We start from the raw sequence: 13505 nt of genomic DNA, 5'->3' as shown, positions 1-13505 counted from the left end.
ATTCCCCACTGATTTCACATATCTATAATGTGAACATAATTTAAAATGTTTTCATAAGAGTATAAAATCAGCTTAAATGGTGGCTTCAACAGAACCCTTTTGCTAAAGCTAAACAAGTAACTAGTTTACTACTGTGTACTACTAAACTACTTGGAGCACCTGTGATGAGCATGAGCACAGAGGCAGAATTTTCTTCAGCTCCTGTAATTCAAGAACAGTTCATATTCTTCACTGAGAGTTAAGTCCCTAGAAATTGTCCCTTGATATGAAAATCAGGAGTGATTCTTCCTGCTGCCAGAGATTTCATCTATCAGAAAGGATTTCCAAGACACTGGTACTATCAAACCCTGGTTTCCTGAAGTTTTGCATTTCATTATTCAGTGCCTTTCGATGATCCACACTCAACTGATGTGTTTTTCATGACTGTTACATTTATCAAGTCTCTCTCCTGTGCTGATTCTTAGCTAGCTAATGATAACATGGTCATATACGGTTGTGTTCCTAAAAGAAGGTAGATATTAAGCTGCATGTTTTCATGCAGTTTGTTAGAAACTCATAAGTAGGCCCAAAGTCGCCCTTCTTTTGTCATATGTGCTTGAAATCATCCAGTGGGCCCAAAAGACACATGGGGCAGAAGTAACAGACCCAAATCCAATGACATACACCTTGATTTCATGGGAAATAACCTGACAGTAGCTCTGTGGTTCATTGTTAACTCCTAGGGGAGTGATTGTTGAAAGGAATCAGGGTGATATGATCTCACATTGGAAACAGTGTGAGGATTGCTATGTATTAGTCTCATGTTTACATATAACCATGATTTGAGGCTTTCATGTTTTCAGACCAGTAAGCAGAAGTGATTTTTCTCATTTATGCATTGATTTATCTTCAATTGAGATTCTGAAAGAAAACCAAAAACCACTGAAGGGTTTTCCAGATGTCACAAACTAGTCAAATAGTGACCAAGCTGTGAACTTCAGAGACCTTCCACTCCAAACCTTGTTTTGCTAGATTATTGAAAGCCTGTAAAACCTTCAGAGAATACATTGGTTTCTGCAAAGGAGAATCATAACCATCTAAAAGAATAGTGTGACTCATGGGAAGTCTGTATAACACAGGACAGGACTGTGTGACTCACCTGCTACATCTCAGCATGATTTAGTCCTGGCACAGCTACACATAAACACAGCCAGATTTTCTGGACCTAAGCTGGCTCATGTGCAGCCAAATTGCATGTTTCTGCTTTTGTGCTTCCCTGCTTTGCACAGATGGAGACAGCTCTGTTTGTTGTCTTTCCTCCCAGTAGTGCAGACATGCTCACAGACGCCTTAAAGGGAGTGTGAAAGAAGTGGGACTTCACAGACCCAGGCAGTAGTCCTATTTTGGGAAAAAATTATATGGGGGTTGGGGTGGGGGGCATTTCTGACTATATATTCTTAAAGACAGCTATCTGGTTACTAATTACCATTGCCCTTATGCTACAGGAGAGGAACAGCCTGACACACAGATCTAAATGCACCTCAGATGAGGGCATGCTTCAAGCCCAAGAAAAAAAAAAGGGTCTAATTGGGCCAGGGATTAAAGCATGGAGACAGGCTCTTCGAGGTGCTGCAGAGCAGGAACTCAAGTTGCCCCAGTGACTCCCCGCAGGGGCCCATCTTTCAGGCAATTCACTCTCTGCAGCTAGACCACCTCTTTCTCACATACAACAACAATACGACTTAATTGTTGTCTTCTGGGGGCCCAAGAGGGTGGATACTTTTATGGACTAATTTCCAAAACTGAATCAAATTGGGATGTAGGAAGAAGATGACAAGATGTAAACTACAGTAACTAAATTTAAAAAACCAGGTTCCCTTTAAAATAGATAATGGAAGTTTCTGTTCTAAGGAAAAGCATTACCAGTAGTGCATGAAAAAAATCAAGAAGCACCTCCTCTAATACAGATTCTGAAGCAGTAACAGCTTTAATAATAAAAGTCACAGTTGATGACTGAGCTGGTATATAACTTTCAAGTCACATTCTGAGAATGTGACAAAGATCTCATTCAGAAAATCCTTAATGAGCTATAAGCCCTTGATGCCACACATGAAAGAACCTAGAAAATTTGGGTTCTATAAATGGTACAAATCTCTAGAGAGCTACAGAGATCTCCATGCAGAAAATATAATGTTAACCTCCTTACAACCATAAATATTGTGCTTCTTTTCTCTGTGCAAAGAAAAACACAGGCAGAAAATAAACTGTATAAATTTTCAGATGTACAATTAGTGACCATAAAAATCCTAATTGCTATGCAGAAACAGCAGTAGGACCGATAACTGCCTTTTAAGAACTGTTGGACAAAGACAGACTTCTGCATTTCAAATGTTTTATTAGCAGATAAATACTTGCTTGCTGTTGATTGCACTCACAATTATTTACCCAGGGTTTCAACAATTTACATTATCAGCAGTCTAGACTAGAGGAGAAAAATAAAAGTACTGACTCATGAGTTAGTTACTCAGGCTGCCACTTGCAATTTCCTACCATTTGTAAATAAATTAAACTGCACTAAAAAGGGTATAAATAAATGAAAATATTAGACCTATAGCAGCCAGGTAAAGATTATTCCTTAGGCTGCACTTCTAAACACAGCAAATACTTGCCTAGAGTGTCAAAGGCTACGCTGACAGCAGCAAATCTCTCCTGCCTACGTGACTCTAAATATTTTAGTGTTGCATTAGAGTTAGAGCAAAGTAAAAGGATCTGGGGTTTTTTGACTGTTCATATGAAGAACTAATGCATCAAAAGGCCTCCTATAAGTCAATACAGCTTAAGTGCTCAACAGGGATGAAAATCACCTCTGTGCAAAGAGCTGAAAAGGGCATCCTATGCACTACTATGCACTACCCCAGCTCCTGCACAGGTTTGAAGGCTCTTAGAAACATCGACACACCTAGGGTTACTCTGTACTCAGCAAAAAAAGTGCGTTAGCTCCGCACAACAATTTTGCTAATATAGGATGTAGCTGACCATCAAAAGATTTTAAAGAGCCCCTGAGATAAGAGGGGTCTAGTTCTGTGAGATTTGGGCACCTAAATCCTAACAGTCATGGAGAACCTCAAATCCCTTGCACTTTTCAAAGTATTCTGCCTGCCTAAGGCCATCAGGTATTGAGTGAGCTGTGTTTGAGGAGAGCACTGTCCACCAGTCAGCTACAGAGCATTGCAGAGGCTTCTCTCAGTGGGAGGGGAAGAGGCTCTTGGGGCACATAGGAGATTTCTCCGGTCCAATAGCCTGAATACTGAGCATAGCTGTCCCACTATTGCTCTCTCCCAGTCCAATTCAAGTCTGCTAGGTCCTATTGACAAGAGCTGGTACAATGATGAGCAACAAGAAGCTTGTACAATGATGAGCAACAAGAAGCTTGTACATACAGCAAATCAGCAGCTGTAGGAGCAAACATGGAGGCCTGTGAGCATGCATGGAAACAGTAGCTATGTGCTTCTACAAGGAAGAAAACTATTAGAATAAAAGCAAAAATGGGGCTTAAATAATCTACATAACTGAAGCGTAATGCATGCTAATTATATTTTCACCCTGAAGTGCCACAAGAGATGAGTAGCATAAAATGACTGTTATCCCCCATGCAGTATCTGAAAGCATGCAGAGAAAAGCAAGCGATACACACCTAGGGGCTTACTGGGCTCTGAGTGTTAGAGCTGCTCTGACATCACCCACTAAGCCTAGAGAAGTACAGAGTAAGCAGGAGAGCAGCCTCAAGCAGAACCAGCTGCAAGAGAGAGGAAAGAGAAAACAGAGTTAGTTAATAAGGTATTACAGCTTCTTCTGTACACAGTCATCTCCCTTGTTCTCCTCAATATGTTGTATAAATTATTTATTATACTGTTTTCCTCGTAACTTGGAGGAAAAAACCCCAATATTCAGAGAAGCCAGTCCTGATAATACTAAGAAAAAAACCAACCAACTAGTTAATCTGATTTGTTATCAGTGATCAATTCTTGTATGTTCCTCTGAGACTTACTGGTAATGTCCTAAATCAGGGACTGGAATGAGCATTTTGAATGTTACAAAACCAGATATTGTAGTCCAATGTTTTAAAACACAGAAACCTAACATGATGCTCTCAGAAATTAGAATTATTTAGGCATGCAACTTTAGGCCCCATGTCTGCTGTACGAGCCCCTAAATGCCTCAAGATCATTCCATAAACACCTGTTAGTGAGGGTACATTAATTTCTAATAGATGCACACTGCACAATAGTTTACAGCCACTTTGTTTGTTCTACCTGTCTGTAATCTAATCCTATATGAAACCCAAGCGAAAGTAGGTTTTGGGATATTAGGTTGACTGTGTAGCTCTGTAAACCTCTGATCTGTTTTGTCTTAAAACATTTAGCACCAAAATTTCTCTGGGTCAGTGACTGCAAATTTTGTACCTGTTTTTGCTGGAGAACGTACAGAACAGAATCCATTTTGCAAAGGCATGGTTCTGTGAAGCAGTATATTCAGTTTTAAGCCACTACCACATCAAAAATGCTGCAACCACAGGGCATGAAATGCAGAGCCAGTACAAACTCACTTGGCTGGTTCAAATGTTTTAGAACATTTTTGAAGAGCAGTTTTGCCCCAACAGATTTTATGCTTGACCAGGTACTGTCTGCCTTCCTGAAGCCAGCATAAACACAATTTCTTGTGTTTCAGCCAAATTACCAGAAATACAATCCTTTCTTTGCATGGATCCAATCTCAAAGGGCATAAAACCATCACGCCAGAAAACCTGTTTTTCTTAAAGTAACAGAAGTAAATTTCATGTTCAAAACTTAGTAGATATAACAAAACCATGCAAAGATACGCCCAAAGATGAAAGTCAGGAGGCAGAGTGATAGAAAGACTAATTCTCAAGTAAATGACTACAGGAAATAAATTAAGCATAATTCAGTTTCTACAGACTAAAGAGCAACACTTTGGAAAATAAAATACATATATATATATATAAAATACATTATATATATTTATATACAATATAAAAATTATATTATATATAGATATATATTTATTATTTATATATTATATAGATAAAAGTACATTTTACATATATATTTATATATATATATATATTTTACACGTAACAAATTCCAAATAAACTGCTTCTCAGACCTTATGGTGAAATCTATCTTGAGCCTGGCCCCTCTCGCTGCTCTGGTTGACTGAGTTCTAATTTGACCCTTACGTGACAAACTCCACCAATGAATAGCAATGAGGAATTCACAAAGAAAGCTATTTCAATATAGTTCTCTCATAGGCACAGACAGACATACTGTGTTGGTGTCAAAAGAAACAAAAAAAAAAAAGCTGGTCAGGGGTTTTTTGTTCCTTTGGACAGAAGCAGTCTGTGAAACAAGGCTTAAACTAGGGAAGGAACAAGGGCAGAGGAAATGCTAACAGGAAAACTCCTTCAGAAAGAACTTTGGATCTTAAGGACATAGCAATGAACACTGCAGCCCACCAGTCCTATTGCCACAGAAAAAATGTCAATGTCTAATATTTAAGGCTTTACATCAGTAGGAAATTTCATCCAGTCATCCAGGAGGAATCATTTCATACAAATAAATAAATTCTGCAAATAAATTTGCAGACTATCATACTATGGTCTGGGTTTGGCAACACCAACAAAAGAATTCAAACACACATACATCTTTGTAAGCACAATACAGTTCCAACACTTCACTCACTACAGAACTGGCTCTGGTATGTAGCACCATAGCATCTCCAATCTTACATTGATGGTTCCTAGTTAATTGATAATTAATATTTTAATTAACCTCTTAATTAAAACCACTGAAATCATATTATACTAACTTACAAAAGGCACAGTTCTCAGCAAAAAAAGAATACAGAATTTTCTTGTATCTAACACAATCTCTCTCGTGGATTAACCGGTATGTCTTTAAATGATACTAGTCATCTTTTTATAGCGTCCCTTCAGTAACCATTCCTCACTTCAACAGTTTGCTACTAGGAATTTTTCAGGTTTTCCTTCCAAAATTTCATACAGTGTTTTCAGGGCTTGGTGATACAGTGTGCCTACATAGCTTTAATTATACCATAGCTGTATTTCCCTAATAAGATACATTTCAATTGCTATACTGTACTCCCAAATGGAAAGGAAAATAAATTAGAGCAATAAAGAACACCTTTCTAACAACTGCCTACATATAATAGCATAAATAATTCAGTAATGCATTAAACTTCAAATTTAAATACTTTTACAAGGGAAATTTTTAAAGTAAATGTTTTAGCCTATGATTACTTTTACCCAATGTAAAAAATTTCCATTTCTCCTTGGAATTTATTATTTATAGACCAGAACAGCTTAACAGCACCTTTCTGAAGCACAGCTCTTGCTCTCTAGGACCTAAGAACTTGTCTACATTGAGCAAGCTGGTCTTCCATCACAGAGAATTCGTTACGCCACACTTCCTGCAAAGATCAGTGTTTCCGTTAATTAAGCATAAAACAGCACAGCAAAGTGGCATCATGTTACCTCACACCTACTAAGTGTCCACACTAAGGTTTAATGGGGTATGTGATAGTCTATAAATTCACACTGTGCACTGTAAATTCTCTGTATAAGCAAACACTCCCCATACATTTTCAAATTAATGTCTAGGCAGAATATTTTTTTTTTAAATCTTGTAAATATCAAAAGTACATAAAGATGTTTGAATTCTGACTTTAGTATGTGTCTGATGAATTCAAATGTGACAGTTAGAATCCCTTGCTATTGTTCTATCACAGTAAGTGTTAATTCTGTCAACTCAGCCACGACCATTAAAATATCAACATCATTAATATTTCATTCCCTACAGAAGAGAATCATTGTTTTGCAGAATTTAATTTCTATTTATCTACTTTAGTTGGGTAGCATTTGGAAGCCAGCACATCCCCTCCCTTCCCCATATAAGAAGCCAAGTCTGAAGTAACCATATGAATGATGTGCACAAATCTTGTGTAAAAAATCAGAATATGATTTCAGCAATTCTACTTGCTTAATACTGTACATTATAATGAACAGGCCTATGTTTACATATCCCCAGAAACTTTTATATTTTCCTTTATCTGTTTTGTTTTCATGTAGAAATAAAATACAACTTGGAAGTTAAAGCTAGAATGAACAAGATCATACTTTGCTATCTCTTTTGGAATATGAATAGTAAATCTGCTGCTTCTCAAACCTCTGACACCATTTCCTCTGCCTTGGAACTTCCCAAACATGAGTGCTACCAGCTTGATTAGTTGATAGGCTGATCACTAACACCGTAGAACACATGTCATTGCATCCTAAAACTGCTGCATGTCATTGATTTTTCAAAGGTCTCCCCCACTGAAATCATTAAGGAGTTCTACTTAAAAATGGATTGCACTTTGTGGTCCCTCTCTGATTCATATATATTCAGTTTCCAAGTATTCTCCTAGTTGCTTTTAGCAGAAGGTATGTGTACCAAGCTCCACCACTTCCTCTGACCCCGATCTGATTCTCACTGACATCAATACAGGCTTTAGCTTCTGTGCTTCCACTGTGAGCCGAAATGGACAATCTGTGCCAACTTTTATTGAGTAGAAAATTCCACTATAACTATTTCACTAGAATACTGTCTTCCAAGCAGCTAGGAAAAAAAGCCTCAAGCTGCTTATGTGACTGCTAGACAGTATCAGGCATTAAATTAACTATCAAGGCATTATTGCCTGCATAGGATAGTATGGATGGACTGGGTCTGATCCCATTTTCAACAGAAATACTTCCTTACTGTAGAGGCCACCTTGGAAGCAGAGCCACTAAAAATCAATACGTCTATTCTTAGAACAGGGCTATTTGAGAGAGAAAGATAAAAAGGTAAAGATCAAAACCAGCATAGTTCATAACTTCACTCCTAGTTCTTTCCCTAGTATTTTAAAGCTTGGCTTCATTAGTATACAATCCAATTTAGCCACAAATAAGCCAATCACATGAAAAAACTTATAACTTTATGCAATTACTTCCACGGAATACTTAAAAGACTTCTCTAAATAATATACAAGTCTCCTAATTTTTCTTGTCTTCTAGATAATTTGAGTTTTGGTAAAAGGGCTTCCATTTTAAGAGAAAAGCTACTGACAGGAATACAGCCTGAAACTGTCTGTATGTGGGGAACTACAGCTGAGAACAGCCATATAATTACAAGCATTAAATCTCCATTTCACAAAACACAGGAACAAGAGAGTCAGTGGGTAGGCAGCAATTTCCATAGTCAGACCAGTTTTTCATTGGCAAAAATGGAATAACTGAGATATTACAGTAAGGCTGGAAAATCCTGCAAGATGGCCATAATAATTCTTTCATAAAAGATACTATTGTGCTATCTTCCAACAGATAAATAACAAAATGGCAGGCAACAAAGATCAGGTCAGCTATGCAGCTAGGTAGACCAACAGCCTGCTTCATATATTCCAAATGTGTAATAGTGGTGTCAGTAGACAGTGTATTTAAACTAACTGCCATTAGTTAGAAAATCATCATTTCACTACATAGTTTGAGAGGAAAGGAAAAAAAAAACAGCTGTGACCCCAGAGCACAGTCAGTGTTTAATCTCAGCAACAGATGTGTCAAATGACTTATCTCAACCATGAGGAGTTAATTGATGCTATAAATAGTACTCTGCAGACAAAAAAAAAAAAAAAATCCACTTAATTCTTGTATGCAAAGCACACAGTCTAGCTTTGCTTATCAGTAAAACTATTTTCCTTTAAAAAAGTGGGCTTGGGTGTTTTACATGTAGATTAACAGAGAAAGATAATTTGATTTCAGGCTATTGAGAGATTTCCTTCCTTTTATGTTTCAGAAGAAAAGGGCTGCATGCAGCTAAATGAGATCCGTAGATTACAGTAGAAGAAAGGCTAATAAAACTGCATAGCTACATTCTTGGGTAATAACGAATGTTTTTTAATTCTAGGGCTCCAATCTCAGGGTTTATGACAGCATTTCCAATTACTACTTTTAAGATTAATGCAGATAAATGCATCAAAATGAAATAGATCTTTTAACCCATTTGAATCAAATACTTAATATCTCCCACAGCATTTTATGTCAACAAAGAAACTGGCATTGCTAGGGGAAAAAAAAAAATAAGAAAATCCCAGTTCTGAAGTGTTCAGAGCAAGTATCTTCCCTGTGGTTTTCCTACTGCTTTCAGATGAAAAAACAAATCAGAAAACCCTCTCCTGTTTTTCTAAACATGTGTCTTGTTTAACTCTCACAGTCATATCTAGTGGGTTTTGTGGCTGCTCTGTTGTTCCACCAGGGAACTAAAAACATTAGTATAAACAGGAAAGAAAAAATGTCAATATTCATGTTTAATTTTTGAAGCTACTAAATCAAATGAATTTTATTAGCTGCTTACCAACCAATCCTACTGCATTACTCTCCCATATTTCAACCTCATTAAAAACAATGAGATTTCGACCTTACATTGCTTTAAACCAGGAATAGTATCAATGAAGAGGAGATTAAAGCAGTACAAAAAAGAGGAAAGAAACAGAATGAGGCCCACGAGCTCTAATTCTCTCCAGTAACATCTGTCTCATTCTAAATTAAGTATTTTTTTCACCAAGCTAAATTTGTAAGCCTGGGGCACTAAGTAAACCTACTCTGTTAGATCAAAACTATACATCTGCTTTCTGCAATTGTATGTGCAGATTCAAAGATGGCAGTGATAGACCCTTCACTGTTTCAGCATCTGTAAATTTAAGATGCAATCCAAGTTCATTTTACCCTTCTAAGTTTAGGATGCAATCCAAGTTTGTGCTGATTAACACCACAGCTTTTTAGTGTTACAAGGCAAACATGCATTTGAGAACTAATAAATAATATCTGATCAAAATAAAAGTATTTATCTCATCTGATGTCTTGAATAATCATCCAATTCATGCATAAACATATAAAGGCAGGAAAACCAAATACATTTTAATGACAGTCTCAGAAAGAGTCATCGTTCTGTGTGATGGATTTTGGCACGTAACACCTCAACAGAACACTCTTGGTTACATAGTGCAAAACGATCCTGCTCCAGAATGTTGCTGCCTGTTTGCGGGCAGAAACAGTATCACAAGAATTGCCAATTTAACTTCTCTGTTTTCAGTTGCAAGACATTGCTGAATCTTCAAAGCAGAAATCTTCATCACTCAGAAGCATTTTCTATTCTATTAGCCAAGCACATCGGCTTCTTTGTGGTTAAACTGACAGTCAAAATAGCCTTCAGAGAATAATGTTCAGGACATGTCTCGTTCATATCATTGAGTAAATCAAGATGCCATAGTAACCCCATTGATTAGTCCAGACTCAAGCGTTCTTCACTCATTTAGTTTTTCACTTGCATGAAACAGAAATGCAGTGCTGTGCTTAGTCTGCAAAGTGTTACATGCATACATTTATCTAAAATTATATTTTTTACATCATTTCAAGTAGCAGTTTTCACAACGAAGATTCATGTCTTTATTATAAGAGCTTTTTTTTCATTGGGTTGTAGCTCTATCAAAATCTAAACATTTGGGCTGAAGTTCTCCCTGGTAGATCTGTCCTTCAGGTTGAATTTTTCTTTTAGGAAAACTTCAGCTAGAATAATTTGACTGTTTCTTTTATCAGTTAGGGAAAGTTTTGTGCAGGTTTTTTCCATTAGTGGGTCTGAAGACATGGTCAAGCAGCTTGCTATCAGTCAGCATCCCTACGGCTGGCAGCACAGCACAGGGATACGGTGTCTCCCTCCTGCTCTGTATGCCGCTGGGAGGGTGGCAGAGGTCACCACAGCCTTGGAGCTGGCAACACACCAACACCCGTCCTGAACCCCCAGGCATTCCCCCTTTTCCCTACCCCTCGTTTCCTGCTTATGAAACCTGTTCTGAATTTAACCTTATCATAAGCCTCCATTTCATCTGGACAACGACCACATTTAAACTTTGTCTTCTGTGCTAAGGTTGACCCTGGTCTGAAAATCAGTTGGAATTGCAGAAAGTATTGGATTTAGGGGGTCACTATCAATTGTCTTTTGAATAGATCATTTTCTTCCACATGGCTGTAGTTAGACACTGACCTCATCCTTTCCAAGGCTATCCTACTTTTGTGTCTCTGACAAAATACTTTTTGTAGCTCATATCGCTCATCAATATTTCTTCTTTCCTGGAATGCACTTATTGCTGGTGCCTAATTACAGTTATTTGGAAGCAGAAATATTTCTTCCAGATCACTGAAGATCTGCTCCAAGAACCAACTTTCTATTCAAACATCCCTTTTTAATAACCGCTCTGCTGTTAACTGTGCTGAGTGGGAAAAATAATAGTTTTGCTTTAACTGTCTACCCACTTCAAGTGTTTAAAATAAATTCCCTCTATTATATCAAAATGAAAATTCTGCACTGTATAAATAGGAAAGCATTCCAGGTATAATAAAGACTTTTAACTCATTTCATTAAGACTATATAAGAAACAGAGGTAAGTATTCAGACAGTAAATGCTATGTAAACTCTGTTGAGAATCCTTCCTACAAACATCTTTAAAACTCTAAATGGGCTATATACACATTCAGTTTGGACATATAAGGGACAATGTTTAATCTAAAAACAATCAAATGAAAATTGAAAAAAACTTTATAAAAATCAGTAACATGATACTTGTTATTCAGAGGATTATTTTTGAAGAATGCTTGGCTAAAACTATAATCCACCTACATTGAGAAAAATAAAGCAGTACACAGGAAGGAGTAATATTTCACAAAAACAAACAACAGAGTACTTGAATATTTAATCCCATTATTCACCACCAAGCCCCCAGATTTAAAACAGGCACACCAAAGTACTGAGATGAATTTACAGCAGCTGAAAATGTTTGTGGTCATCCTCTAAGCAACCAGAGAACTGGCCTTTTGATCTCAAGAAAGGCTAAGACATAGTTGGCACAGAAGGAATGGAGAGAGGAAGACACATCTTCAAAGTATGGCCCTTACTGCAGAAAGAGGTGGGGTGCAAGACATAACCATAGCCTTTAATCTAGCTCGTTCAAACACAGAACCACCTTAGGAAAACACAGGCACAAGCTGAGAGCAGGATAGGAAGTGATTGCTTTGAGTCCACCTGCTGTAAATGTGTCCATAGGAAGAAGTCACAGTAAGAGACATTCCTTGCTCTGTCAGGGGTAGAATGAAGCTAAATGGGGATTTCCATGGTAGAAGAAGTGACACATGGATCAGAGATGGTGTGAAGCCACAAAACAGAAAATTGTCATCCCTGTTTTCCTCAGCTAGCACTTGAATTTTACCCTTGCCACTGCCTCAACTCTCACAGAGAATTACAGTGGTTCCTGTCCTAGTTCCACAGTTTTAAGATTTATCATGGGTATTTCCTTCTTTCTGCTCCTCAACCATTCTACCACTATTTAAAAACAAATTTTAGTAGGCCTTCGATAACACACAAACTAATCAATTTCTTAGAGATGTAAAGGTAACTTAAAAAAAAAAAAAAAGGACAATGATTTAAGAATATACATGTTGACAAAGCAGCAAAATACTCAAAAGACTTGGTGAGCAACTGCAGAAACACAATACCTTTTATAGTGTTCCTTTCTTGTAGTGGCTTTAAGGTAGAAATTCTCCGTTGGCTCGATGATAACTCTGTCAGAAAAACAAAGAAGCATAACAAAAAAATACATTTTTATTCCATCTAGGGGAAGTAGAAAGAGGGGATTATTTTAACATAATTGGTAACATTTACATAATACAGTGGAAATCTCTTAGTTGTATCTCCCCTCAGTACCCCTTCCCTTCCTGAGTCATGCTGGTGTACAAAAAGAGCGTTACTTCTGACATCAATTCCACCATCACCTGAAACCCCAAGAAAATCCCACAGAACTGGAGTATAGAAAGTAAACTGCATAGGAAGGGATTATTTGACTAACCAGCTATTCCAATCCTCTTGATTTCTGTCCCAGTGCCAGCCATATGTGTATATATATCAAACATTTCCAAATTTAGAATTTAATCCAATATATATATTTAATTCCCTATTGATTCATAGATTTAAAAGCCAAAAATGCTTCCTTCATAATCATACACCATAGCATTTTCAGTCATACAGGTCTAAATACCATCTAGTGACTCTAAAAATGTCAGCTGTGGCTACATAAATACACCTCATGCCATTTGACATTTTTCTTCTAGGAGCTGGAAAGAAGAGAAATTAGGGCAGGAAGATATTCACCTTTGAAATTCACCAGAAAGAACTCAACATTTTTCAATATCTAATTTTTTGTTTGAGCTTCAGTTAGTATTCTAATTACAGCATTCCTCATCCTAGAAATTTTTCATACAAACAGGATCCTTTGTCTTGGATTCCCAGTCTTCTCTGAGACCAAGCACATTTCAGTTAGGTGATTCCTGCAGATCATCTTTGCTACCACCCTTCCATTTCCAGCCTGCA

General features: G+C 37.3%; 1 protein-coding gene across 10 annotated transcripts in view; it reads right to left on the bottom strand.

Annotated features, from left to right (window-relative positions):
- ARVCF (ARVCF delta catenin family member) overlaps positions 1–13505 on the bottom strand; it is a 292172-nt gene that overhangs the window by 172159 nt on the left and 106508 nt on the right. For 9 of the 10 annotated variants that reach the window (XR_006166734.1, XM_042805460.1, XM_042805468.1 and 6 more), the window contains 2 exons: positions 12635–12700; positions 3674–3775 (listed from right to left, as the gene is read on the bottom strand). The gene's annotated coding sequence lies outside the window, so the exon portion shown is untranslated. The remainder of the gene's footprint in view (positions 1–3673; positions 3776–12634; positions 12701–13505) is intronic. The other variant, XM_042805469.1, reaches the window with a different exon arrangement.

This window comes from Tyto alba, unplaced genomic scaffold (genome assembly GCF_018691265.1).
Source record: "Tyto alba isolate M040663 unplaced genomic scaffold, T.alba_DEE_v4.0 Super-Scaffold_44, whole genome shotgun sequence".
NCBI classification, from domain to species: domain Eukaryota; kingdom Metazoa; phylum Chordata; class Aves; order Strigiformes; family Tytonidae; genus Tyto; species Tyto alba.
The sequence above is the reverse complement of the archived record's forward strand: the minus strand, read 5'-3'. Positions and strand labels throughout refer to the sequence as shown.